General features: G+C 42.3%; 1 pseudogene; it reads right to left on the bottom strand.

The window, feature by feature from the left end:
- Positions 1-4,090: 4,090 nt before the first annotated feature.
- LOC117079075 lies at positions 4,091-16,683 on the bottom strand (annotated as a pseudogene).
- Positions 16,684-27,468: the final 10,785 nt, after the last annotated feature.

The following is a 27,468-nucleotide window of genomic DNA, read 5'->3' as shown; positions in this document are numbered from 1 at the left end:
TGCTACTAGGATTTTGGCAGGTCCCCCCCCCCCATAGAAATAAACAATTGATAAAGGGTAGATACTGAGTAAATGTTTGCTGAATGAGTAAGTGAATGAAAACATGCATCCTTCAGCAGCCATAGATGACATTTAAGGGGACCACCTTTCCCCACTCCTGGTTTCCAGGAGGAGGGGTTTTCTCCAGAGGATATTTCAGCTTCTCTCTGACTCTGGAAGTGTCTGGCTCAGCTGCACCCTTCCTCCCCGGAGCACTCCCCTGAGACCCTGAGTCTCCTTTGTTCTGCATCTTAGCATGGGTTGGGGCATTCCCCGCAGCACTGCCTACACCTGTGTGGGTATGCCAGCCTCATTCTGGGTTGTGTATTTGCAGCCCACATGGCTAACAGATGATATTATTCAGCTCAGGCTGCCATAAAAAATGCCCAGCTGGGTAGCTTAAACAACATTTTTAGGCAGCTGCCATCTTGCTACGTGCTCTCATGACTACTTTGTGTGTGTGTGTGGAGAGAGAGAGAGACAGAGAGAGATACACACACACACACACACACACACACACACAGAGAGAGAGAGAGAGAGAGAGAGGAGAGAGAGAGAGAGAGAGAGTGAAAGCCAGACAGAAACAGAGAAAGCAAGCAAGCAAGCTCTCTAGCTCTCTGGTATCTTTTCTTATAAGGTCACTAATCCCATCATGAGGACCCCAACCTTATGGCCTCATCTAATGCTAATTACCTCCCAAAGATCCCATCTCCAAACACCAACACACTGGGGAGTAGGGCCTCAACATATGCATTTCGAGGGGACACAAACATTTAATGCACAGTACAGACCTATGACCCCCTCCTTCAGCATGGCTACTAACAGTAACGAAGATAGATGATTCATTGGACCCCATATGTACTCCTTATTTTATTTGCATACTGGATTGGGAAAATGGGTATTATTTATTCAGGGGAGAGTCCCTTGGAGACCTCAATAGAAGGCACAAGTTGTTGTGGGAATTGTACCTGTGGCAAGATAACATTTTTGCAAATGTTTAGTGATAGTATCACCTCCATCCATATCCTTGTACCCCTTGACCTTCTTCTTCACCCCATCCAAGTAGAGATAAGAATTTTTGATGCTTTTCCCCTCAGAGAAGGAACGAGGTAAAAATTGCATTTTTGAGCAAATTCTTAGCTTTCTAGTTTTAAAAATGTGGATCCCTAGGGGGATGGAAAGAACTTAGGACGTGGGTAATAAGGTTTAGAGAGAACATAAAAAAGAGAAGCCTCACTGCTGCCTCTCCCACACCTGGAATGGATGCCTTCGTTTAGGAGAAGAGAGAAAGTTGGAGGGAAAGTAATGAGGATGCTGCAGATTCCTTCTCTCTGGATGAACCCCAAGGAGGTGACAACACCACCCCCAGGACTGTGGGATCAGATCAGAAGACCTGAGCCACTTCCGGGTAGAGTTCTGGGGGCGGGTAGAGAGACACCAGAGAAAAAGTGGTTGCTTAGTGAGGCAGGTGGAGAAAACCCTGCCTTCCCTCCCCTTGGCTGTTCTATAAAGTGACTTTACCACCTTCTATCAGGACATAAGATCTATTTCCCCTGTCCTTGAACCTGGTTGGGTTTGTGAGTGCTTTGAACAATAGTGTGCAGCAGAAATGAATGATTCTATGTGATTTTTGAGGCTGGGTTGCAAAAGGCAATGTGGCTTCTGCTGTGCCTGCTGGGACACTTGAGTTTTGGAAAACTGAGCCACTGTGTAAGAAGTCCATTTCCCTAGAGGCTGCTGTGCTGTAAGGTGACCTCAGCACGTGAGAAGAGGCCTCAGGTCAGCAGCCTCAGGTGAGGTCCCAGTCAACAACTGGTATCCACCACCAGACAAGGGAGCGATGAACCCAGCAGATGATTACAGCCTCCAGCTGTTGAGTCACTCCCAAGGATCAGGTCTTACCAGCTATTGCCTTAGACATCATTGGAGCAGAGACAAGCCATTCCCATTGTGTCCTGTCTGAATTCCTGAGCCACAAAATAGTGTGCATAATAAAATGGTTGTCTCACACTCCTAAGTTGTGGGGTGGTGTGTGATGCAGCAAGAGTAACCAGTGTGAGGGATGAATGTGGGATGACCCCAAGTGCCCAGGGTGGTGTAGTCCATAGAATAATGGCCCCAGGCTCGGTGCAGTGGCTCACGCCTGTAATCCCAGCACTTTGAGAGGCTGATGTGGGCGGATCATGAGGTCAGGAGCTTGAGACCAGCCTGGCCAACACGGCGAAACCCTGTCTCTACCAAAAATACAAAAATTAGCCAGGCATGGTGGCACATGCCTGTAATCCCAGCTACTCCGGAGGCTGAGGCAGGAGAATCACTTGCACCCAGAAGGCAAAGATTGCAGTGAGCTGAGATCATGACATTGCACTCCAGCCTGGGCGACAGAGCAAGACTCTGTCTCAATAATAATAATAATAATAATGGCCCCAAAGAGGTCCATGTCCTAGTCCCTGGAACCTGTGCGTGTATCCTCTTACATGGCAAAGAGACTTCACAGATATAATTAAGTTAAGGATCTTGAGATGGAAGATTATCCTGGATTATCCGGTGGTTCTAACATGAACACCAGGCTGTTTATAAGAGGGAGGCAAAAGGTCAGAGTTAGAGAAAAAGACATGACCATGAAAGCAAGAGGTCACTGTGATGCAGCCACAAGTGAGGAATGTAGGCAGCCTTTAAACCTTTTTTTTTCTTTTGAGACAGGGTCTTACTCTGTTACCCAGGCTGGAGTGAAGTGGTGTGATCTCAGCTTGCTGTAACCTCCACTTCCTAGGCTCAAATGTTCCTCCCACCTCAGCCTCCCCAGTAGCTGGGACCACAGGCACACGTCACCACACCCTGTTAAAGTAGGCAGCCTCTAGAAAGAGGAAAAGGCAAGACAATGGGCTCTCCTCTGGAGCCTCCCAAAGGGAAGTAGCCCTGCGGACACCTTGATTTTCATCCGATGAGACCCATTTTAGATCTCTGAACTCTGGAACTATAAGAGCGTACATTTGTGTCATTTTCAACCATGACGTTTGTGGTAATCTCTCACAGCAGGCATAGGACACTCATCCAAATGGTGTGGATGAGGAATGATGGGGTGATGGATCCTCAAGATGGCAGGGTGCACAGATGACACTCTGAGCATAGGAGGGTGCTTGCCCCCTCTCTCTCCCTACCACCCACTCCCATGTTGATATCAGGCTCTGTCTGTGTCCCAGAACCTGAACCATCTCCCTGGGGAAATGAGCAAGGGATAGGAGTTGAACTGTCTGAGATCATTTTCATGACATTGGCTGAATAGGACCTTAACACAGAAATGAAGTTGCATCATAGAAAGTAAAGAAAGTGGTAAGCCTTGCACATGTGAGTTGAGGATTCTGACTGATAACTGATGAGCACTTAGCAGAAAGGGTGCTTCCCAGGGCAGTGGGTGTATCTACATAGTGGTCACATGGAAACCTAGGCACTTGGACCAGGATTTGCCTGTGGTCTTTTAAGAATTGATCAAAGGTAGCAAAATAAGAATATTAAATTTTGTGTGTGTGTGTGTGTGTGTGTGTACGAAAGGAGCCAATTTATGAAATTAAATAAAGTCAGCCGGGTGCGGTGGCTCATGCCTGTAATCCCAGCACTTTGGGAGGCCGAGGTGGGTGAATCACGAAGTCAGGAGATCGAGACCATCCTGGCTAACATGGTAAAAACCCGTCTCTACTAAAAATACAAAAAATTAGCCGAGCGTGGCAGTGGGCACCTGTAGTCCCAGCTACTCGGGAGGCTGAGACAGGAGAATGGCGTAAACCCGGGAGGCGGAGCTTACAGTGAGCCGAGATTGCACCACTGCACTCCAGCGTGGGCAACAGAACAAGACTCCGTCTCAAAAAAAAAAAGAAAGAAAGAAATTAAATAAAGTCTACAAAGGAAGTGAGAAACTTGGGATCAGGCATCCCACCCTGGCTGGGCTCAGCATAGCTGGAGCTCAGTACACTGGGCACCCCACAGTCCCACCCCTCCCAAGATGGGGCTTAAATAGGCCAGGCTCCAGCATGGTGGCTGGGGGTCCCAGGGCTCAGGGCAGACATAAGTCGGAGAAGTAGGGGTGATGCAGGGCCTCTTCTGCGGAGATACATTGGACGGGGTTACACTTCAGAAGATTCTGCAGCAGGTCCCTCCCTGTGGCGTTGAGTTTGGGCTCGACATACACCAGGAATGTTGTGGCCAGGTACATTGGGTACGGCTTATAGTCTGGCAGCTTGCTCATGGAGGGCTACTGCTCCTCGGTGGCGCCCCTAGCAGCCGGAGGATCCTCTTCAACTGGTCATCAACATCATTGCTTGGACAAAGAGGCCGCCCAGCATTGGCCAGCTCTGCAAAGATGCAGCCAGCTGACCACATGTCAATGGATGTGGAGTACAGCTTGGCCCCAAAGAGGACATCTGGTGGGCGGTTCCACAGTGTGACCACTCCAGCTCAGTAACAGCGGATGGGGATCCCAAAGGCTCAGGACAGGCCAAAATCAGCCAATTTCAGCTCCCCATTCCTGTTAATTAGCAGGTTCTGGGGCTTCAGGTTGCTGTGTAGCACATTGCAGCTGTGACAGAATCCCAGGCTTTTTACCAGCTGGAAGAGGAATGACTTCACAATCTCAGGATCGAGGTCACCATTGCAACTGTCAAAATACTTTTTCAGGTCCTGGTGACAGAATTCAAAAACCAAAGTCAGCTTCTTGTCGCCGTGCAGGACATCATGAAACCTGACAATGTTCTTGTGCTTCAGTTCCTTGAGTATGCAGGTCTCCTGGAGGGCGGAACTCGGCACACCCTCATCATTGTCATCCAGTCTCATCCACTTCAGAGCCACCATCTCATGAGTCTCCCGGTTTTCAGCCTTGAACACTGTCCTGTAGGTGCCTTCCCCAGTCTTCTCCAGTTTCTCGTATTCTACATTGCGGTGGCTGCAGGGGCCCCTGTGGGCTCTGTTTTAAGACTCAAGAAGATTAAATGTTTTTAAATTTTTATTTAATTTATTCTTTTCTTTAAAGACAGGGTCTTACTCTGTTGTCCTGGGTGGAGTGCAGTGGCATGATCATAACTCCCTACAGCCTCGAACTCCCGGGCTCAAGCAATCCTCCTGCCTCAGCCTCCTGGGTTGTTGGGACTACAGCTGCACAACACCATGCCCAGCTAATTTGAAATGTGTTTTTTTAAGTGACAGCTTTTCATTTTGAAATAGTTTGTCTCATAAGAAGCTGCAAAAATAGTATGCAGAGATCGTACGTACCCTTCACCCAGTTTTCCTCAGTGATAACATCTAACATAGCCACAGTGCAGTTTTCAAAATGAGGAAGTTGATGTTGGTGAAGACTAGTACAGGCTTTATTTAGATTTCACTGGTTTTTGATGCATTCTTTAAAAAAAATTACTTTTTGCTTCTTTGAAATTTGAGTTTTTTGTAGTTTTTATTTTTTATTTTTTTGAGACGGAGTGTTGCTCTGTCACCAGGATGGAGTGCAGTGGTGCGATCTTGGCTCACTGCAACATCCGCCTCCCGGGTTCAAGCAATTATCCTGCCTCAGCCTCCTGAGTAGCTGGGACTACAGGCACCCACCACCACACCCAGCTAATTTTGGTATTTGTAGTAGAGATGGAGTTTCACCATGTTGGCCAGAATGGTCTTCATCTCTTGACCTCGTGATCTGCCCGCCTCAGGCTCCCAAAGTGCTGGGATTACAGGTGTGAGCCACCACTGAGCTGGGCCTGTAGTTATGTTTTTAATTAAGATTTTTATTTTGAGATAATGGCATATTCACAAGCAGAGTGTACCTCTTGTTGCCCTTTTATAGCCACACCTACTTCTTCATCCCTGTTCCCTTCAAAACCACTGGCAACCATTAATCTGTTCACCATTCCTATGATTTTGTCATTTCAGACATCTTTTTTTTTTTTTAATTTTACTTTAAGTTCTGGGATATATGTGCAGAATGTGCAGGTTTGTTACATAGGTATACACGTGCCATGGTGGTTTGCTGCACCCATCTACCCGTCATTTACATCAGGTATTTGTCCTAATGCTCTCCCTCCCCATCTCCCCACCCCCGACAGGCCCTGGTGTGTGATGTTCCCCTCCATGTGTCCATGTGTTCTCATTGTTCAACTCCCACTTATAAGTGAGAACATGCAGTGTTTGGTTTTCTGTTCCTGTATTAGTTTGCTGAGAATGATAGTTTCCAGCTTCATCCATGAACTCAAAAGGACATGAACTCATTCTTTTTTATGGCTGCATAGTATTCCATGGTGTGTATGTGCCACATTTTCTTTATCCAGTCCGTCATTGATGGGCATTTGGGTTGGTTCCCAGTCTTTGCTATTGTGAACAGTGCTGGAATAAACACACATGTGCATGTGTCTTTATAGTAGAATGATTTATAATCCTTTGGGTATATACCCAATAATGGTATTGCTGGGTCAAATGGTATTTCTGGTTCTAGATCCTTGAGGAATTGCCACACTGTCTTCCACGATGGTTGAACTAATTTTACATAAATGGGAATCATATAGTATGTGACCTTTTAGGACTGGGTTTTTTTCACTCTGATTATTCTCTGCAGATAAATTCAGGTTGTTGCATATTTCAGTAATTTGTTCCCTTTTATTCCTAAGCAGTATTCTCTGTTTTGGGTGTATTACAGTTTGTTTGACCATTTATGTGTTGAAGGACAAATGAATTATTTCTATTTGGGGTTTATTATGAATAAAGATGTGATAAACATTTGTGTACAGGTTTTTGTATGAACTTATGACTTCATTTATCTGGGATAAATGCCTGGGAGCATGATTGCTGGGTCGCATGGTAAAGGCATGTTTAATTCTGCAAGTGACTGCCAAACTATTTTCCAGAGTGGTTGTATCATTTTACTTTTCCACCAGTAATGCATGAGTCACCCAACTTGCCTGCATTTTGTTGTAAATATTTTTTATTTTGGCCTTTCTGATAGGTATGTAGTGATATCTCATTGTGGTTTTAATTTGCATTTCCCTAATGGCTAATGATGTTAAACATTTTTCATGTGTTTATTTGCCATCTGTGTCTCTCTGAAAGTGAAAAATAATGTCTCTTGCCCATTATCTAATTGAATTATTTGTTTATACTATTGAGTTTTGAGAAGTCTTTATTTATTCTAGATACTAGTCCTTTCTTGGATAAGTGATTCGCAAATATTTTCTCTACTCTGTAGCTTGCTTTTTCATACTATTGGCATGCTCTTTCACAGAGCAAGAGTTTTCATTTTGGTGAAGTCTGATTTTGAATTTTTTCCTTTTATGTATCATACTTTTGGTGTCATGTCTAAAAACTCTTTGCCTAGACCTAGATCCTAAACCCTAGATCCTAAAGATTTTCTTATTTTGTATACATTTTTTTTTTAGGTTGTTTGTTTGTTTGTTTGAGACAGAGTCTTGCTCTGTTCCCCAGACTGGAGTGCAGTGGCGCAATTTTAGCTCACTGTAACCTCTGCCTTCTGGGTTCCAGCGATTCTCGTGCCTCAGCCTCCTGAGTAGCTGGGACTACAGGCATGCACCACGATGTCCAGCTACTTTTTGTATTTTCAGTAGAGATTTTGTTTCACCATGCTGGCCAGGCTGGTCTTCACGTCTTGGCCTCACATGATCCACCCACCTTGGCCTCCCAAAGTGCTGGAATTACAGGTATGAGCCACTGAGCCTGGCCAAGATTTTTCTCTTGTGTTTCATTCTGAAAGTGTTACAGTTTTTATGTTTTACATTTAAGTCTGTGATCCATTTTGAGTTAATCTTTGTATGATTTAGGTTGATGTTCCTTTTTCACCTGTGGATGTCCAATTGCTCCAGACATTTATTGAGAGAACTCTTTTCTTCATTGAATTGATTTTGCACTTTTGTCAAAAATCAGTTAGGGATACAGGTGTGGGTCTATTTCTGAAGTCTCTGTTCTGTTCCATTATTCTATGTGTGTATCCCTATACCAGTACCATACAGTTTGGATTACCATAGCTATATAGTAAGTATTGAAACTGAAGAAGTCTTGTAACAGATTCCTCCCACTTTATTCTTCTTTTTCAAGATTATTTAAGCTAGTCTATTTTTTGGTCTGTTTCTGTATATTTTAGAATAATATTGTCTAGGTCTATAACAATCCTTGCTGGGATTAAGATAGGAACTGCATTAAACCTCTATGTCAATTTGGGGACAACTGACACTTTTACTAGGTTAAGTCTTCTAATCCATGAATACAGTATGTCTCTACATTATTTAGATATTCTTTGATTTTTTTCATTAGCATTGTGTAGTTTCTAGCATACAAGTCCTTACATGCTTTGCTATTTTTATACCTAAGTATTAGTTTTGAGTGATTGTACATAGTATTGGTATTTTTTATTTTGGTATCCATTTGTTCATTGCTAGTATAAATATGTAAAAATATAGTTGATTGTATGTTTATCTTGTATCCTGCAACTTTATTGAACCATTTATTAGTTTTAGGATTTGTTTGGTAGATTCCTTGCAGTTTTTTTTAGATAGACAATCATTTCTTCTGCAGGAATGGTATTATTTCTTTCTTTTCAATATATTAATATATACCATTTATTGCCTTCTTGTACTAGCTGCGACTTCTAGCACTATGTTGAATAAGAGTGGTGAGAGCGGACACTTTCCTTACTCCCAATCATAGAGGGAAAGCTTTCAGTCTTTCACTATGAAGCATAATATTCGTTATAGGATTTTTGCAAATCCTACTTATCAAGATGAGGAAATCCTCCACTATTCTTATTTTCTGAGAGGTTTTTTTTAAACTATGAACGGCTGCTGAATTTTGTCAAATGCGGTGTCTGTGTTTATTGATTTGATCATATGATTATCTTCTTTTAGCCTGTTACTATGGTGGGTTATGTTTATTATGTCACGATTGAACATTGATTCTCAAATATCAAAGCAGTCATGCATCTGTGGAATAAAGCCCCCTTGGTCATGTATACACCATACACTTTTCATATACTGATTAATTCTATCTGCTAACATTTTATTAAGAATTTCTATGACTATGTCTAATATTACATCCTTATTCATGAGGGATATTGGTCTGCAGTTTTCTTTTTTGTATTGTCCTTGGGTTTGAGATGATGGTAATACTAGCTCATAAAACCAATTGAGAAGTGTCCCCACTTCTATTTTTCAGGGAGTCATTGTACAGAATTGTGTTAATTCTTCTTCAAACATTTGGTAGATTCTTTAGTGAGACCATCTGGGCCTGTAGATTTCTTTTTTTGGAGTTTAAAAATTATTGGTTCAATTTTCTTCATATCATAGGGCTATTCAAATTATCTGTTTCATATTGAGTGCGCTGTGGTGGCTTGTGTTTTCAGATGAACTGGACCATTTTGTCTAAGTTATTACATTTATGTGTGTAGAGTTGTTCCTAGTATTCCTTTATTATGCCTTTGATGTTTTCAGGATCTGTAATGACATCCTCTGTTTCATTCCTGATATCGGTAATTTGTGTCTTCTCTCTTTTTCCGTTGTCAGTCTTGTTAGAGGTTTTACAGTTGTATAGCTCTTTCTTTCTTTTTTTAACTTTTCTTTTAGGTCAGGGGTACATGTGCAGGTTTGTTATGTAGGTAAACTTGTGTCATGGAGGTTTGTTTTACAGATTATTTCATCACCCAGGTATTAAACCTAGTCCCCATTAGTTATTTTTCCTGATCCTCTCCCTCCTCTGGCCCTCTACCTTTTGGTAGGCCCCAGTGTATGTTCCCCTCTCTGTGTCCATGTGTTCTCATCATTTAGCTCCCACTTATAAGAGAGAACATGCAGTATTTGGTTTTCGGTTCCTGTGTTAGTTCGCTAAGGATGATGGCCTCCAGCTCCATCCACATTCCTGCAAAAGACATGATCTCATACTTTCTTATGGCTGCATAGTATTCTCTGGTGTATATGTGCCACATTTTCTTTATCCAGTCTACCATTGATGGGCATTCAAGTTGAATCCATGTCTTTGCTATTGTGAATAGTGCTGCAATGAAAATACGTGTGCATGTGTCTTTATGATAGGGAGATTTATATTCCTTTGGGTATATATCCAGTAATGGGATTGCTGGGTTGAATGGTATTTCTGGTTTTAGGTCTTTGAGGAATTGCCACACTGTTTTCCACAATGACTGAACTAATTTACACTCCCACCAACAGTGTATAAGTGTTCCTTTTTCTTTGGACCTTGCCAGCACCTGTTATTTTTTGACTTTTTAATAATGGCCATTCTGACTTGCGTGAGATGGTATCTCATTGTGGTTTTAAGTTGCATTTCTCTAATGATCAACTTATTTTCATGTTTGCTGATTGCATGTATGTCTTGTTTTGAGAAGTGTCTGTTTATGTCCTTTGCCCACTTTTTAATTGGGTTGTTTGTTTGTTTCATATAAATTTGTTTGAACTCCTTTTAGATGCTGGATATTAGACCTTTGTCAGATGTGTAGTTTGCAAACATTTTTTCCTATTCTGTAGGTTGTTTGTTTACTCTGTTGATAGTTTCTTTTGCTGTGCAGAAGCTCTTCAGTGCATAGTTCTTTCTAAAGAACTAGTTCCTTATTTCATTGGATTTTTCTTTGTTGGTTTTCTCTTTTCAATTTTATTATATCCGTTTCTGGTTTTATGTTAGTGTATTAGTTCGTTTTCACGCTGCTGATAAAGACATACCCAAGACTGGGTAATTTATAAATAAAAAAATTTTCATGGACTCACAGTTCCACATGGCTGGGGAGGTCTCACAGTCATGGCGGAAGACGAAGTAAGAGCAAAGGGACTTCTTACATGGTTGCGGGCAAGAGAGAATGAGAACCAAATGAAAGGGGTTTCCCCTTATAAAACCATCAGATCTTGTGAGATTTATTCCTATCACGAGAGCAATATGAGGGAAACCGCCCCCATGATTCAATTATCTTCCACCAGGTCCCTCTCACAACATGTGGGAATTATGGGAGCTACAGTTTAAGATGAAATTGAAGAGGGGACACAACCAAACCATATCAATTAGTATTTGATTTCTTCTTGCTTTGAATTTACTTTTCTTTTCTTTTTCCAGGTTCTTGTGATGGAAGCTTAGCTTATTAATTTGAGACTTTTCTTTCTTTCTTTTCTAATGTATGCATTTAATGCCATAAATTTCGCTCAGCACTGCTTTAGCTGTGACCCACAAATTTTCATGTTTGATTTTAATTTTTATTCAATTCAATATAATTTTAGAAATTTCCTTTGAAACCTTCTCTTTGACCCATGGATTATCTAGAAGTATGTTGCTTAGTTTTTAAGCATTTAGAGATTATTCCATTATCTTATCATAATTGATTTCTAGTTTGACTTCACTGAGTTTGGAAAATATACTGTTTATGATTTCCATTCTTTTAACTTTGTTAAAGTTTTTTTCTGAAGCCCAGTCTATGGTTTATCCTGGTATATATTCCATGGACACTCAAATAAATGTGTGTTCTGCTGTTACTTGAGAAGAGTGTTCTAGCTATGTCTATTAGATTTTATTGGTTGACAGTGTTTTGAGTTCCATATCCTTGATTTTTGTCTAATTGTTTTTATCAATCGTTGAGAGGACAGTGTTGAAGTCTTCAACTATAATTGTGGAATTGTCTAGTTCTCCTTTTCATCCTATTAATTTTTACTTCACAGGTTTTGCAGTTCTGTTGCTTGGTGCATACACAACGATCTTATTTGAGTCCAAAACGCAGGACTCAGCATTTTGAATCCCTAGTTTTATATTTCTTCACAAACTTGGGATGTTTTCAGCCATTATTTCTTTGGGTAATCTTTCATCCCCATTCTGTTTCTCATCGCTTTCTGGGACCCCAATGACACAAATGTTAGATCTTTTGCTACCATCTGGCAGGTCCCTGAATTTTATTATTATAATTTTTAAAATCTATTTTCTGTCTTGTTCAGGTTATTCTGTGTTTAAATTCACTGATTATTTCCTCTGCTCTTTCATTGTACTTTTGAGTCCAGCCACTGAGGTTTTATTTTCAGGTCTAAAATTTCCACTGGGTTTACTTTCGTATTTTGTATAGCTCTTTGCAAAGACTTTTTATTTCTTTCCTGAGGCTCTCTATTTTTTTTTATTTGTTTGCAACAAGCTCATATTTGCTCTATGAAGCATTTTTATCATGGGTGTTTTAAAATCATTGCCAGGGAATTCTAACATAATTTCATTATCTCTATGTGGGCATCTAGTGATTTTTTTTTTTTTCATTCAATTTGACATCTTCCTGGTACTTGGTATGACAAGTGATTTTTGAAACATGGGAATTTTAAGATTAGGTTATGAGACTCCGATCTTATTGAAACCTTCTGCTTTAACTGGCTTTCTCTGACATCACTCTGGCAGAAGAAAGAAGAGGGACTCTGCTTTGTTACTGCCAGGTGATGACGGAAGTCCAGGTTCTCCACTTGGCCTCTGTAGGTACCTAAGGGAAGAACTACCTGTTACTTCTGTGCCCAGGTAGGTATTCAGTGACACCGTGATGGGAATGACTTTGTTACTGATGGATTATGCTGAAACTCTCACCTCTCTACCACTTTAGTGGGAAGAGGAGGGACACCTCATTACTACTGGATGAAGTTGGAAGTCCAGGCTCTCTACATGGTCTCCACTGAGATGAATGGTGATAAAAGTCCTGATCTTTTCTTCGCCTTTTCTGATACTATCCTTAGTATAGCCCCACAAGGGTGGAAGTCTCAGTTCCTTAGTCTGCCTTTGTTGGCATGGGTGGGGGCAGGACCACAGTGTTTTTCTGTGGTGATTGGCTGGAGAGGAGTGGTTTTTATCTAAAAGTTTTTTGTCTTGCTAGGCTGCCCCTTTCTTGGTCCTTTGGCTGGAGAGAGTGGATTTTGGTTGAGTTTTGCTGGGACTTTTTTTGTCTGTGCCTGTTAGTGTTTGCAGGTAGTTGGCTTCAACTCCAAGTCCAGAGTGTATCAGGCAAGAGAAAACCCAGGGAAATCACTGCCCATTTGGTCATTGTTCCTCAGGTCCCAAGTTTCCTAGCTGGTCCACTTCCTTCTCTCCAAGCCTGAGTCTTTTAATGTTTGTTTTGCATATAATACTCAGGGTTTTTAGTTGTATCTTGCAGGCAGAAGCTCCAAACAATGGGATTCTAGGATTACCATAAGCACTTTGAGCCTGTCTGATGGTGATTATGCTAGCATTGCCTTATAAAGGATATTCAGTTGCTCTTAGGAAGGGAACTGGGCACTTCAGGGACATCCTGGCTGGAAGGCCTGCTTTTGGCTTAATCTGGATCTTTAAAGGGTCATAAGTCACGTCCCTTTTAGAGAAATCAAGGAACATGTCAATTAGCACTGACACAGGGTGTCCAAGCTTGTCTTTTGAGTTTGCAAAGTTTCGGGAAAGTTTGAAACTTCGAGTATGACATGTGAAAAGAGCCCCAAGAAAGATTCAGCCAGTGTAGCCTGCTGTGTGTCCTCGAGCAATCCATTTCAACTTCCTGGGCCTCAGTTTCTCCACCTTAAACTCAGGGAAGACAAGGATGGACCAGCTCGGAGTTTCTACACTTCTGCCATTTACAGAGCACCAGCTTGAGTTTGCTGTGACAGTACCTCCTGCTTCTTCATTTACGGAAGACTTTGCTCCAAATGGACTCACTTAAAAGAGGAAAATTCATGTTGCTGTGGGACGTGTGCCCTTTGGCAGGAGGATGGCTGTGCTGACTCAGCACACGCAGGACCAGCACTTAGTCATGGGGCCCTCTGAGGTTTCAGGCCCAGCCTGAAAGAAATGATCACTGGGGCTTATCAGTTCAGGTTGACCTCTCGACCCTAACTCAGATGCTGAGGAAGCATGTCCCGCGCACAGCAGGTGGTTATGAAGCTTTCCAAACACAGACGCCACATGCTCCACGTAGCCTCCATGGTAGTTCACACTCCCCGGACTGTAGACAGAACATCTGTTGTTGGTTCACGCGAAAACTTCCAACCATGCCCCTCCTCCCTCCCTCCAGTTCTAAGGCACTTAATTTAAAAAAAGCTTCCCTTATTCCTAAACATTGTGGAGCAAACATTTAACATCATCCTGTTGCCTTTAACACACCTTCTGCTCATCCTCCCGTGACAAAATGTTGCTTGCCAACACAGTTACTCTTGAAAGGAAAGTGAATTAAAATTCATCTCCTTGGGAGCACTTGTGAGGAGAAGAACTTCATGGCCCCCTGTGTTCATTGGAGAGTTTCTGAGGACCCAGCACACCTGGGGATTAGCTACATAGCACCATACACCAGTCAGCCCCTCTCAGTCCCCTCCCAGGATGGAACTCAGGAGCTGCCAGGGTGGGTGACTACCCCTCCGCAGGTCAGGTTTCCAGCTGGGAGCATGATGACTCCTCGGAGGGCTGGAAAGGCAGTTAGCACATCCCAGCTGGGGCTGAGTGTAGGACTCTTGTTTCTTTTTTTTTTTTTACTTTATTTATTTTTTTATTATACTTTAAGTTCTAGGGTACATGTGCATAATGTTTATATCATGTATAACTCCCCAATGCAATCCCTCCCTCCTCCCCCCTCCCCCTGATAGGCCCCAGTGTGTGATGTTCCCCTTCCCGAGTCCAAGTGATCTCATTGTTCAGTTCCCACCTATGAGTGAGAACATGCGGTGTTTGGTTTTCTCTTCTTGTGATAGTTTGCTAAGAATGATGGTTTCCAGCTGCATCCATGTCCCTATAAAGGACGCAAACTCATCCTTTTTGATGGCTGCATAGTATTCCATGATGTATATGTGCCACATTTTCTTAATCCAGTCTGTCACAGATGGACATTTGGGTTGATTCCAAGTCTTTGCTATTGTGAATAGTGCCGCAATAAACATACGTGTGCATGTGTCTTTGTAGTAGAGTAATTTATAATCCTTTGGGTATATACCCAGTAGTGGGATGGCTGGGTCATATGGTACATCTAGTTCTAGATCCCCGAGGAATCGCCATACTGTTTTCCATAATGGTTGAACTAGTTTACAATCCCACCAACAGTGTAAAAGTGTTCCTATTTCTCCACATCCTCTCCAACATCTATTGTTTCCTGACTTTTTAATGATTGCCATTCTAACTGGTGTGAGATGGTATCTCATTGTGGTTTTGATTTGCATTTCTCTTCTTTTTTCAACTCATTCACTACCTGTCGAAAATGCTCAATTCCATTGTTTTGAAATGTCCTAACCTATGAAGGCAGCATCCCTACCTTGTCTGTTCCCTGTTGCATCTTCAAACATTTAGAATTGTGTCTGGCTCTAGCATGTAGTAGATGCTCAATAAATATTTGTTGGATGAGTAAATTCCATAGTTGTCTTCACTGAACTCTAAGTCCTATTTGTCAAGGACCATTTCTGTCTTATTTAATCTCTAAGGCTTAATATGGTATGGGGCATGTCGTATATGGTCAATAAATATCTATTGAACTGAGCTGCTTCTGGGACATTCCTATTACTCCTTAGGAGAGTCTCCATGGCCTTGCTGTTAGGAGCAGGGCTTTGGAGTCAAGCAGTCCCGAGTGAGAATACTTACTCAGCTACTTTTTCTCTGGGGATCTTGAGGCACGTACTTTCAGCTCCTTGACTCTCTGCATCCTATGGGAAAGACAGGGATAATAATACCTACTAACTTTCTTCAATGCATGGGGTTGTTGTAGAGTTAAATTGCAGGGGCGTAACACTTAATAAATGATAATTATAATTGTTGCTGTTGACATTGTGTCTCACCTCTATTTCTCAGGCAGATAATTGTGCCCACACTACTTGGCTGGGTTTTAAGTGGAAAAGGTGACCTGGTAATGTGTCGGGGAGAACTGGACACTGCCTGAGCTCTGCTTCTAGGCCGATGACTCTCAGTTTGGAGCCCAAAGGGTGATCTGGGTGCTTTGAGAATCACTCACAGGTTGTAAAAGAGCCCAGTGGAAATCCCAATTGTCCTTGATGAAAATGCATTGTGTGTGGGGGGGGGGCGGGGGGGAAGGGGAGTGGGGGAGGGGCGGTGCATGCTGATGGGCATGGATCAAAGCCACACAATACTTCAAGAAAACAATGAATCCATCATTACATAATAAGTGCTGTCTTGTAGACAAAAGATTTCCATGACTGGAGATTTTGAGGGGAAATAACAAAGGGGCCTAAACATTGTTATTTAATGACTCTCAGTCTTCACTTCTCCCTGAGGGCTGGAACACCGATAGAGTAAAGCCCAGTGGTTAAGTTTAGAAGCTCTTGACTCACCTGCAAGGGAAGCCTGACTCTTCAGTGTACTGCCTTGGGCAAATTACTACCCCCCTCCTTTGTCCTCATCTATAAAATGGAGATAATAGTAGTCATGTTGATTATGAGAGTTAAATGAAACAATTCATATAAAGAGCTTGAAGCAACACCTGGTCCACAGTAGATGGTTGCCTATCATTTTTGAATCATCCTGATTGCTTTTCCTTTTTCCCAGGTGATATTCTCCAGTCAACTTGCTGGCTTCCCGCTCACCACCTATCATGTTCTTCTGACTCAGGCTGATTGTGGGGAGCAGGTGTGGACCCAGCACTCGCCTGGGGCCTGCCTTGATGGTGTCAAGGGAGGATGACCTCAGCCCCCGCATGCTCCCTGATGACCTGGGCCTTCTATTTATACACTGAGCACTGGGATTGCCTGGAGAAGCCAACATTGCATCTGCGACGCCATCAGCTTGTCTGTTACCTGGAGGCTGAAATCATCCTTTGCTGTTATTATCCTAAAGGCTCCCAGAAGGTCAAATGGCAGAGCTGATGTCAGGATCACAAAAGCCTCTTAAATCTTACCAATAGCAATTGTCATGACCATGTCCAATGTAGGAAACATTGGTCCCAGTGCTTGAATTCGCTCCCTTTTTACTGTTATCTCTTGCTCAGTTTCTACAAAATCTCTTAGAAGTGGAACTACTGGAACTAAGCATGTGTTGAAATTTTTTTTTTAAATCTGTTTTATAGGCAAGCAAGTTTTAGAATGTGGAGCTGACACACCATTTCTAAGATTTATAGTAACCACGAGAGTTGGACAATGACAATGCTGGCACAGGGCCTCGAGAAAAGCGAGTGGTGGAGGATTCCTTTCTAGGAGGATTTGAGAACCAGTCAAATGCATTATTCCACCAACAGCTTCTTCTTCATCCTATGTGTTCAATACTCTCAGTCCTGTGGGTTAAGCCTTTGCTTAAGGTAGGCAGCATCATATGGTAGAATGAACCTGGGCTCCAAAATCAAACACATCTCAAGTCAGGTATCAGTTCTGAAATTTATAAGCTGTGTGACCAAGAAAAGTTACTTACTATTTCTGAGTCTCAGCATCTTCACCTGTAAAATAAGGCTAATACCTTCACCCAACTTATAGAGTGGTTGTGAGGATTACATAAACCTATCAATGTAAGCACATGATATACATTAGCTATTATTGTTAGCTATTATTATTGTTATTAACTTCAAGGCCATAGAACCCCAAATGGCAAATGTTGACGGGACACAGAAGGATAAAAGCAATGCTCTGGGAAGGAGAAGGAGATGTGGTAAGGCTGGGACTCTAGACCCAGCAGACAGGGGTCGGTATAAGGCCCCAGGAAGTCAGGGCAAGGGGTGAGAAGGTGATGCAATAATGCCAGAGATAACCTTTGTCTGTTTCCCAGTGTGGCCAGGGCCAGCTTGGTTAATGGTTAAGTGAGTGGTGCCTGCAATGGCATAGAAGACCTTCTTGTGCACTTGGGACTAAACGTGACTGGTGAAAAACATTCTCCCAATTAGCCGGGCATGGTGGCACGAGCCTGTAGTCCCAGCTACTTGGGAGGCTGAGACAGTAGAATCTCTTGTCTCCCAGGAGACGGAGGTTGCAGTGAGCTGAGATCGTGTCACTGCACTCTAGCCTGGGCAATAAGAGTGAAACTCCATCTCAAAACAAACAAAATAACACACACACACACACACACACACACACACACATTCCCCTAGAGAGGAGGCTCCTCGGGTTGTCTCTGCTGGAAGGGCTGTGTAGAGTGTGATCAGGAACTCCCCTTCCACTGTGAGGAAGCTCTGACATCGTTGCCATTGTTGCTACAGCCATTGTTGCCACTGTCCTCTCTCCACAGTAGCTACTAGTGTATGAAGTACCAGGTACTGTGCTAAGACATGCATTGACATGCATTTTCTCTTCCAACAATACCATGAGAGACATCATATTATCTTACTGATAAGGAAACTGAGATTCAAAAAAGATAATTGCTTAAGGTGGCACAATGACTAAGTGGTAGACCTGGGATTTGAACTAGGGCTTGGTGTAACTCCAAATCAATATCTTTACTCACTATACTATAAAGCATGTTACCATCACTATCACCTTCATTACTACCATCATCGCCACTGCCACCACCATCACTAGCATCAGTATCATGATCATCGTTATCATCAATTTCACAAAAAGCAAAATCACACACTGTATGTCATCTCTTTTAATATTCACAACGTGATGAAAATGATTACATCATCTCCATCTTGTATGTGGATTAAATGAGTTGTTTAGAGTAGTAACTGGCACATGCTAAGCTCTTAATGAGTCTTGTTTATTGTTTACTATTAACAACTTGATACAACCCAGTTCAGATCCACTGATGAAGTCACTGGGGCCTTAACCTAGGCCAAAGCTCCTCCCTGGGGCTCCATGGTAAGGAGGAATGTGATCCCTGAATGTCTCACCACTGTCCCCCTGTAATGTGACGCATGTAGCCTCTGACTCCTGGGCTGCTGAAGAGGTGTGCATGAGTTAGCCCCAATGACACTGCACCCATGAGACTAATGTTTGGGATGAACAACCTCTCTGCCTGTATGAGAAGCCTTTGCACAGAGTCCTAAGATGAGGCTAGGAAGGTAGAAACTAATAAAGTCCACCTCCCAGGTGCCACTTTGGGCAGGTTTTGTGTTCCTGGCTGGTTCTTCTTTAGGTTGTTGTTGTCATACCTGGGGTGCCCCAGTTCTGCCTCTAGGAGTGCATGGCTCATGCAGCTGGGGCTTCTCTTCTGCCATCAGTTTCTTTCTCCATTCCCCTCCCCTTGGGGTCATCCATACTTTACTTACCCCACGGCTGCTCTTCTAGGAGTTTTATTTTTTACAAATAATACCTGAGGCTTGTATTTCAGTGATGCTTTGCCTCACTTGTTCAGAGTCCAGATTTTTCAAAACATGCTAGGTATCTGACTGGAAAACCTGGCAAATTTTTGGTCTTGAGTACTGTGACTGTAACTTTCCCAGTACCATACAGCAGAAAAGGATGGTGTGTGGCGGTGGGGTGGGGAGGCCAGGGCAAGTCCCAGGACTGGCTGGACTTAGATCCCTCCATGAACACTTACCCATTCTGGGGGTGACCCTGCCCCAGAATTCATGGGGTACTACCTCGTGGCTTAGGTGGGGTGTATGTCTCACCTTCCATACCCAGTGATTCTTCTCATATAAAATCACATGGAGGGAACCCTGAGACCCCAACTCCCGGTTTTTCTGATTCCTGGACATGCAGCCTCAAAGATGACATTGTAAAGACATGCATACAAAAGGTGGACATTAAAGCAAGATGGACGTATGTTGAAGGCAGAGATGGGGTACATGCTCATTGCCTGCATGCTATTGTGCGTGTGTGTGTGTGTGTGTGTGTGTGTCACTCCAAGAAACCACAGGTATGCAATGTTTTGAGTAGGCCAGAGTTTTACAGCTGGACAGACCTAGAGTCTAGTTCTGTCCACCCCAAACCCCTTCCCTTCCCATCATTAACTGTGTAGGAGACAGAATAAGGGTAGTTATAAGTGTGGGTTCAGGAATTTAGTTTGTCTGGGTTCAAATTCTGCTTGTATTGCTTATGTCAATGAAATCTTAGGCAAATTGTTTGGTCTCTCTCAGCCTCAGTTTCCTCACCTGTAAAATGGAGATGATAATTGTACTGACCTATATGACTGTTGTGACAATCCAGTGAGATAAATGTGTATCAAGTACTTATCTCAGGGACTGCAGTGTAAACTTGAATGAATCATAGCTGTTAGTTTCTATGCACATCTTATGAGGCCACTAACTGTTCCTGGTCCCTCTCTTTCTTCTGTAACTGCATCTGACAGGGGAGACTGAGAGGCCTCTGACCTGCTTCACTTCACCTTACCACTCCGCTGATCTGACCCGAAGATATCTCATTTGCCTGTCAGAGTCCTGTGAATAGAGGACAAAATTCTTGGCACTATTTGCCAAACCTCTTAGTCAAGATGTCAGCCATGTCTCTGCTGCTTTCCTCGCTGTCTTGACTTCATAATTTCTGATGTAATAACTTGGCCCATTGACTTCGGATTTTGCTGTGAGAGTGGGTTTTGCAGGCTTTTCCCAGCTGCACCCTTTGCTGGAGATGTCCTCGGGCCAGCAAAGTTCTTTGTTCTCTAACGCAAGGCAGATGCCATCCACCTAAAGGATGTGAGAAAGAGACTTCATAGTTTGGTTTCTCTGGTTCTATTCTCTGTTCATAGTTGCTGAGGACATTGGCCATCCCTTGAGGGTCTCAGTTTAACTTATGGCACCTGAAAAGGTTTGGCTCTGTGTCTCCAACAACATCTCATTCTAGCTCCCGTAATCCCCACGTGTTGTGAGAGGGATCCAGTGGGAGATGATTGAATCATGGGGGTGGGTCTTTCCCATGCTGTTCTCTGATAGTGAATGGGTCTCATGAAATCTGATGTTTTTAAAAATGGCAGTCTCCCTGCACAAGCTCTCTCTTTTTGCTCCTGCCATCCACGTAAGACGTGACTTGCTCCTCCTTGTGTTCCACCATGATTGCGAGGCTTCCCCACCCACATGGAACTGTTAGTCCAATTAAACCTCTTTCTTTCGTAAATTGCCCAGTCTCATGGATGGCTGTATCAGCAGCATGAAAATGGATGAATGCAGCGCCTAATGCTCCTGCGTCCACAGGTGAGTTGGCACAGGTGGGGGTGGGGTGGGGGTGCGCTAGATCCATAGGACCTGCAGGAGCTCTCTGAAGAAGGGGCTCAGCACATGGCTCCAGGTATGGATGGCAGGATTCCTCTTCCTCACTCAGACCTTCAAGGAAGAGAGGGAAAGGTGGAAGAAACTGAGAGAATCCTTGCTCCTCCAACACCAGGGGTGGATGGAACACAGGGAATACTCAGATGCCATTCTCTGCCCACTTTACCAATGGGACTGTGACTGTAGTCATCAGGTGGTTCTACCCAGCTCAGGTGACCCTGTCACTTTGGCTACCCTTGACTATCTCATCCCACAAGAGGCAGCATAGCATGGTGGAATGACATACGTTTGGCATTGGAGTGACTTGGGCTTGCATCCTGGTCTTACCCCTTATTGTCCATGTGACACTGGGCAAGTTACTTAACCTCTCTGGATCTCAGTTTTCTCATATGAAAAATGAGGGTAATAATATACACTTTGTAAGTTTATGTGAGGATCGAAGTGAAATGACACGTGAATGATGTAGATACATAACATTCAATAAAAAAGTGGTTATTAAAGATACCTGATAGGATTATTTTAACTTGTGACACTAAAGAGAAAATAAACTGAGTGGTTGAGAATGACAGGAGTCGCTATATAGAATAAGCTAAATGTGTTTATAGCTGTACTATGATGTGGGCTTGGTGTTCGCTGCTAATTCTCTCCTTTCCTGAACATTGATGAAACTGATAGACAGGGGATGTCTTTGTTCTCCTTCCTGATCTCCTTTGCTGTCTTTGAGCTGCTTCTGAGGCATGCACTGATCCATTTCCACATGCTACATCTCTCCCTGCTGATTCATGCTGGAACAGTTTCTATCTTGCATCAGAGCTAATAAAAGAGTTACAGAAAATTCTTGGCCTCTCTGTCTTGTAATTCCAAACTTCAAAGAACAGGGTCTTCCCCAACATCATGTCTATAGCAACAGTGATCTACGTTTCTATTAGCAACTGTACGGATCCAAGCAAATACTGACTGCACAAATCTCCATAGGTCTGCAAAGTCCTGCTCCAGCACTCAGTGAATATTGCTGGAGCTGTTTTTTCTTTTTTAATATTGAAGTAATTATAGATGCACAGGAGTTGCAAAGATAGTATAGAGAGGACACGTGTACCATTCACCCAGTTTCCCCTAATGATTACATATGACATACCTAGGGTACAACGTCAAAACTCAAAAATTGACATGGGAGCAATATGTGAGCATTGTTCTATGTTATTGATCACATGTGCAGATTTGTGTAATCACTGCCACAAACTAGATATAGACTTATTCCATCACTTAAGCAATGATCTCCCTCTTGCTACCTAGCCCTTTATGGTCACATCTACCCACTCTTCCCCGACCATTCATAACTCTTGGCAACCACTAGTCTACTTTCCAAACTGGGATACTTTTGGGAGTAGAAGGGGATGCCATAAGCCATCAATTATTATGCTAGGACAACAGGTGTAAACTGGGATATTTGGTCTCCTAATCAAATGTTTTATTTCTGAGGGTACGGTTGGGAATGGAGTGGTGAGTGAAGCTTTCAGTGAAGTTCTACAGCTTGGGATGAAACATTTTTCAAGAGCTATGTGAGAGATTTTCCCCTTTGTGTGGAGGGAGCTTCCATTGTCCTGCTGTGTAGTATGTGCCCCTGCATCTACTCACTCTACACTCTTGCTTGCAAGACAGTAGAGTAGCTTCTGCTTTCTATGGAACTACCTGGAGTACAGGTTTAAGGGTAATTCCTTGTTTTGCACCTACCTCAACCCACTGTGTTCTGCCCTGCACTCCCATTGCACCATGAAATCATAATCACTCAAGTTATCACCGACTCTTCGTTGCTACACCCTGTCCTTGAAAGGTTGAAAGTTTCCAGAATATTGGCTCAAGCTCTTCTCTCACCCTGCACTCTCTTGTTGTGTCATCTCACCACCCCATGTTTTTAATAATCACTTAGGGTGATGACATCCATGTTGCTTAATTTCTCAGATTACTGTTTCTGCACTGACCTGGCTTCCTGTGATGAGGCTTAGCATTTCCAGTATGCACAGTGGCATGTATTCTAGCCTCTATACATTTGGGACTCTAATTTAAAATTGCTTCTCTTTCTTCTCTTATCTGATCTCCCCTGCCTTGCTCCAAGTGAAGTATGGATCTAGTCTATATTTTGTACATGTAAGAAGGTTAGTGCACCAATAATCATCTGTTGAATAACCCTACTGACTTGTTTTAACTTTGTAGCGTGATCAGGGAATACTTACTCTTTGATTTGCTTTTTGCATTTTAATTGATGCTATACACAAGCAGGTGCATTGTGTTTTTTCCTAATGATGTTGCCTTTCATTCTCAAGGTGACTGCTTTCTACTTGTCCTTTTCCCACTTGTATTTCTTCTCAGTTTCCTTTTGTGCCCTAATCTTTTTTGGGGCTGGTATTTTTTCTGTGGTTTTCCAAGAGGGGTACCCCGAGACAGCAGGTGACAATGAAAAATATTCCAGTATAGGAGCTACGTGTATAGAACTGCATGACCTGGATCCTTCTATCCTTAATGCCCAGCTCAGAAGCTATGTTCTTGGTGAAACTCTTTCTAGTTTCCCAATCAGAAATTATTTTCAGTTCTTTCAGCATTCTTAAGTACTTCTTTTTAGCTCTGATTTCATCCTGCCCTGTGTCATAGGACACTTACATGCGGCTCTATTAGACTAACAACTCTTTGAGTACAGAGGTGTGCTTTTTTTTTTTTTTTTGACAGAGTTTTGCTCTTGTTGCCCAGGCTGGAGTGCAATGGTGCGATCTCAGCTTACTGCAACCATCACCTCCCAGGTTCAAGTGATTCTCCTGCCTCAACCTCCTGAATAGCTGAAATTGAAGGTTCCTGCCACCATGCCCGGCTAAGTTTTTGTATTTTTGGTAGAGTCGGGGTTTCACCATGTTGGCAAGGCTGATTTCGAACTCCTGACCTCAGGTGATCCACCTGCCTCGGCCTCCCAAAGTGCTGGGATTACAGGCATGAGCCATGGTGCCTGGCTGAGACTGTGCTTTATTCTTCTTGGAGCCACCTCAATAGAATATTGTCTTGCATATGGTAGATGCTTAGGAAAGGCTTGTAAAAATAATAGTTGTGTGATCTTAGGCAAGTCACTCTTCCTCTCTGGTCATTTTTGATTTCCTTATCTGTAAAATGAGGGAAAACGCAGGGTTGGAAAAGATGAGCTTTAAAACTCCTTTCTGCTCAAGAATACTTAAAAAAAAAAAAGTAGCTATCTCCCTTGTTAGCTCTATGAATTCTAGAATTGTCATCTGGAACCAGTCTATGTCCCCTGGAGCCCCTAGTCTAACCCCAGAAAGAATTGTGAAGCAGTATTCTTGTAGTACTGACAGTCCTTCTAGGCTTTATGTGTGTACTACATTGTCAAAAATAAAATTAACTACTTCCACCCCAAACAAACCAAACAATCAAGCAAAGACTAGAAGAAAAAAGCACTCATATAAACGTTCACATGCATCTACATATGCACTGCATGTATGTGAACACACACCCCTTATTTATTGAAAAGAAAAGACTGGCTTATACCCAGAGAGATGATGAATGAGGAGGTAGGAGAACCAAACACATCAGTTCCCTTGCTTACTCTCTTTAGCTATTCTTTTCCATTAGTTATTATTTATAATTTAAATATAACTATTGTTTAGGTGCAACATATTTTTTATCACAGTTTGTATGGAAGAATCTTAGCAAGAAAAAGCAATTTGCATATACTTTCCTTAAAAAGAAAAAAGAAAAAAAAATACGGTTCCTCTAACAACATCCTACAGTCCTTCTAAAATAAACCTTTCTTCTTAATTATTCCTGAATGGACATCTCAATCTGTTTCATGCGAATGTAAAACTGTTGATACTAATTAAGAAAAAGAAAAACACAAGTAATTAGGAAAAGTATTAAAAGTCTTTCTTACATTTGTAGAGGGCTTTGGAGTTAAATAAAATATGTTTTGTTATGAGTTATTTTATTTAATGATTAAAACAACCTGTTGGAGGAAGTGAGTGAAGTGTTATAATCCCCATTTTATAGATGAGAAAACTGAGGCTCAGAGAGATTAAGTATCTTTCACAAAGTTACGGATTTAGAAAATTGCTGAGTTAATTTATAGTTCAGGTATTTTTGGACTGTAAATCTAATGCTCCATGTTGTAGGATTCCTAATATTTGATGATATCAACAACAATTTATGTGTTCAATATAGAGCTTTACCCAAGTTTGTGGTTTCCTGGCAGAAATAATAAGATTCATTTCATCTGATGAAAGCTTTTGTTATTATCTTCTCATGTTGTTGGTATTAATTTCAGATGAGTGATGTTTGAAAATTCATTCCCATAAATATTAAGTCCTACCGTGCCCTTAGCCAGGATATCTGGTGGGGAGCTGTGTTTCTGGTTTTAGTGAGCTCAGCTATGCTCACTATAGAGCATAGTGGTTTGCTCTATACACAGTCAGATTTGGACACAGGGGCAATCAATGTTTCAGGTGTGATATGGAGGAGGATGTGATGGTGTCTTGTTGATGAGGCAGTGAGGACAGAAAGGAGAAAGAGATCACTGTATCCTTGGAAAGAATTGGGGAAGACAACCTACAGAAAGGGGTGCTTGAACTGAGATATTAATTAGAAGTGATTCTTTCCCATGTGGTAGGGAGTATGCAGTCATTCTAGGGAAAGGAGGTGGTATGAGCAAATATATGAAGGAAACACAGAGCATGGTGCGTTTCAGGAGATGCAGCCTGTTGTAGCTGGGTGAAGGAGCCTGTTTCAAGTGGGGATAGGCTGATAAATATGGTTTGGCTGTGTCCCCATCCACATCTCACCTTAAATTTTAGCTCTCATAATTCCCACTTATTGTGGGAAGGACCTGGTGGGAGATAATTGAATCATGGGGGTGGTTTCCCACATACTGTTCTCGTGGTAGTGAATAAGTCTTATGAGATCTGATGGTTTTATAAGGGGAAGTTCCTTTTGCTTGCCTGTGGCCATGTAAGTCATGCTTTTCACCTTCTGCCATGATTGTAAGACCTCCCCAGCCACATGGGACTGCGATTCCATGAAACCTCTTTTTCTTTATAAATTGCCCAGTCTTGGGTATGTCTTCATCAGCAGAATGAAAATGGACTACTACACTGATATAGGGAAGGAATGAAGATCAATCTAGTTGGTGAGAATTTACAGGGTCGTCCAGTCTGCAAGTCAGCCCAGCTTTCAGATTCCCCATCACGATGGAGATTTATGCAGAATGTCTGGGCCAGTGGCTCTGAATCCTGGGTCCACATTAGAATGATCCCCAAGATTCTGGTTCTATTGGTCTTAGGTGGGGTCTGGGCCTCCTCATACTAAAAAAAAAAAAAAAAAAATAGAAAAAGAAAAAAAGCCTCAGTTGATATAAATTAACTGTTAAGAAAAAAATTATTTTGTCCCTTGTTAAAACAGTAAGGAAGACTTTATTCAAGACTATTGCAATAGGGGAGAGAGATGGGGCTCAACTCTGAATACAGGAAGGACAAGTGGGGATTTATAGCAAGGAACAGTGTACAGGGCCAGTGGATGGAAAATTATTAAAAGGAGACATCAAAGATGTGGCTAAAGACAGGCCAAGGACTTAGACATCATAGGTCTGGGATGAAGAACTTGATGAGATAGCAGCCTGGGGGACAAGAGCGAGACTGTGTCTCAAAAAAAAAAAAGAAGAAGTAACTGACTTCAAAATAATGCCTAGATGTCATGATTTCCTACTCTGTACTTATGCCTTGCTCCCACTCCAGTAATAGTAATATATGCTATAAAACATATTATTTATAATGTAAAATATAAATAATAATTTGGATTCCAATGAAAAACCTGCCAAAGAACACAACTGGCTTTCACTGCCATTGTCTCCTCTGTTCTTAGCACTGTAAGAGTAGAGGCACAGCTTGTGGTAAGGCACTAGGTTTCTGAGCTTGACCGTCTTGGTTTAAATTCTGGATTTGCCATTTACTGACCTCGTACAGGTTATGAAGCCTTTCTGTGCCTCGGTTCCCTCATCTGTAAAATTAAGATAATAGTAACTAACATTGCCCTCATAGAGTTGTTGTATGGATCAAATGAGTTAAAACATGCAGAACCCTTGGAGAAGTACCCAGTAAATGCTCAGTATTTATTGGCTACAATTTAGACTTATAAATATGTATTATTTTCTATCACTGCCATAAGCAGTTTCTATAAGCTTAATGGTAACACAGATTTAACATGTTATAGTTCCGTAGAAGTCTGATATGGTCTTGTTGGGATAAAATCAAGGTGTTGATGGGGCTTCCTTTGTGGAGGCTCTGGGGACAATCTTCTGTTGCTGTTGTCAT

Source organism: Trachypithecus francoisi, unplaced genomic scaffold, assembly GCF_009764315.1.
Source record: "Trachypithecus francoisi isolate TF-2019V2 unplaced genomic scaffold, Tfra_2.0 Lachesis_group7, whole genome shotgun sequence".
NCBI classification, from domain to species: domain Eukaryota; kingdom Metazoa; phylum Chordata; class Mammalia; order Primates; family Cercopithecidae; genus Trachypithecus; species Trachypithecus francoisi.
This window is presented reverse-complemented; position numbering and strand designations above follow the sequence as displayed.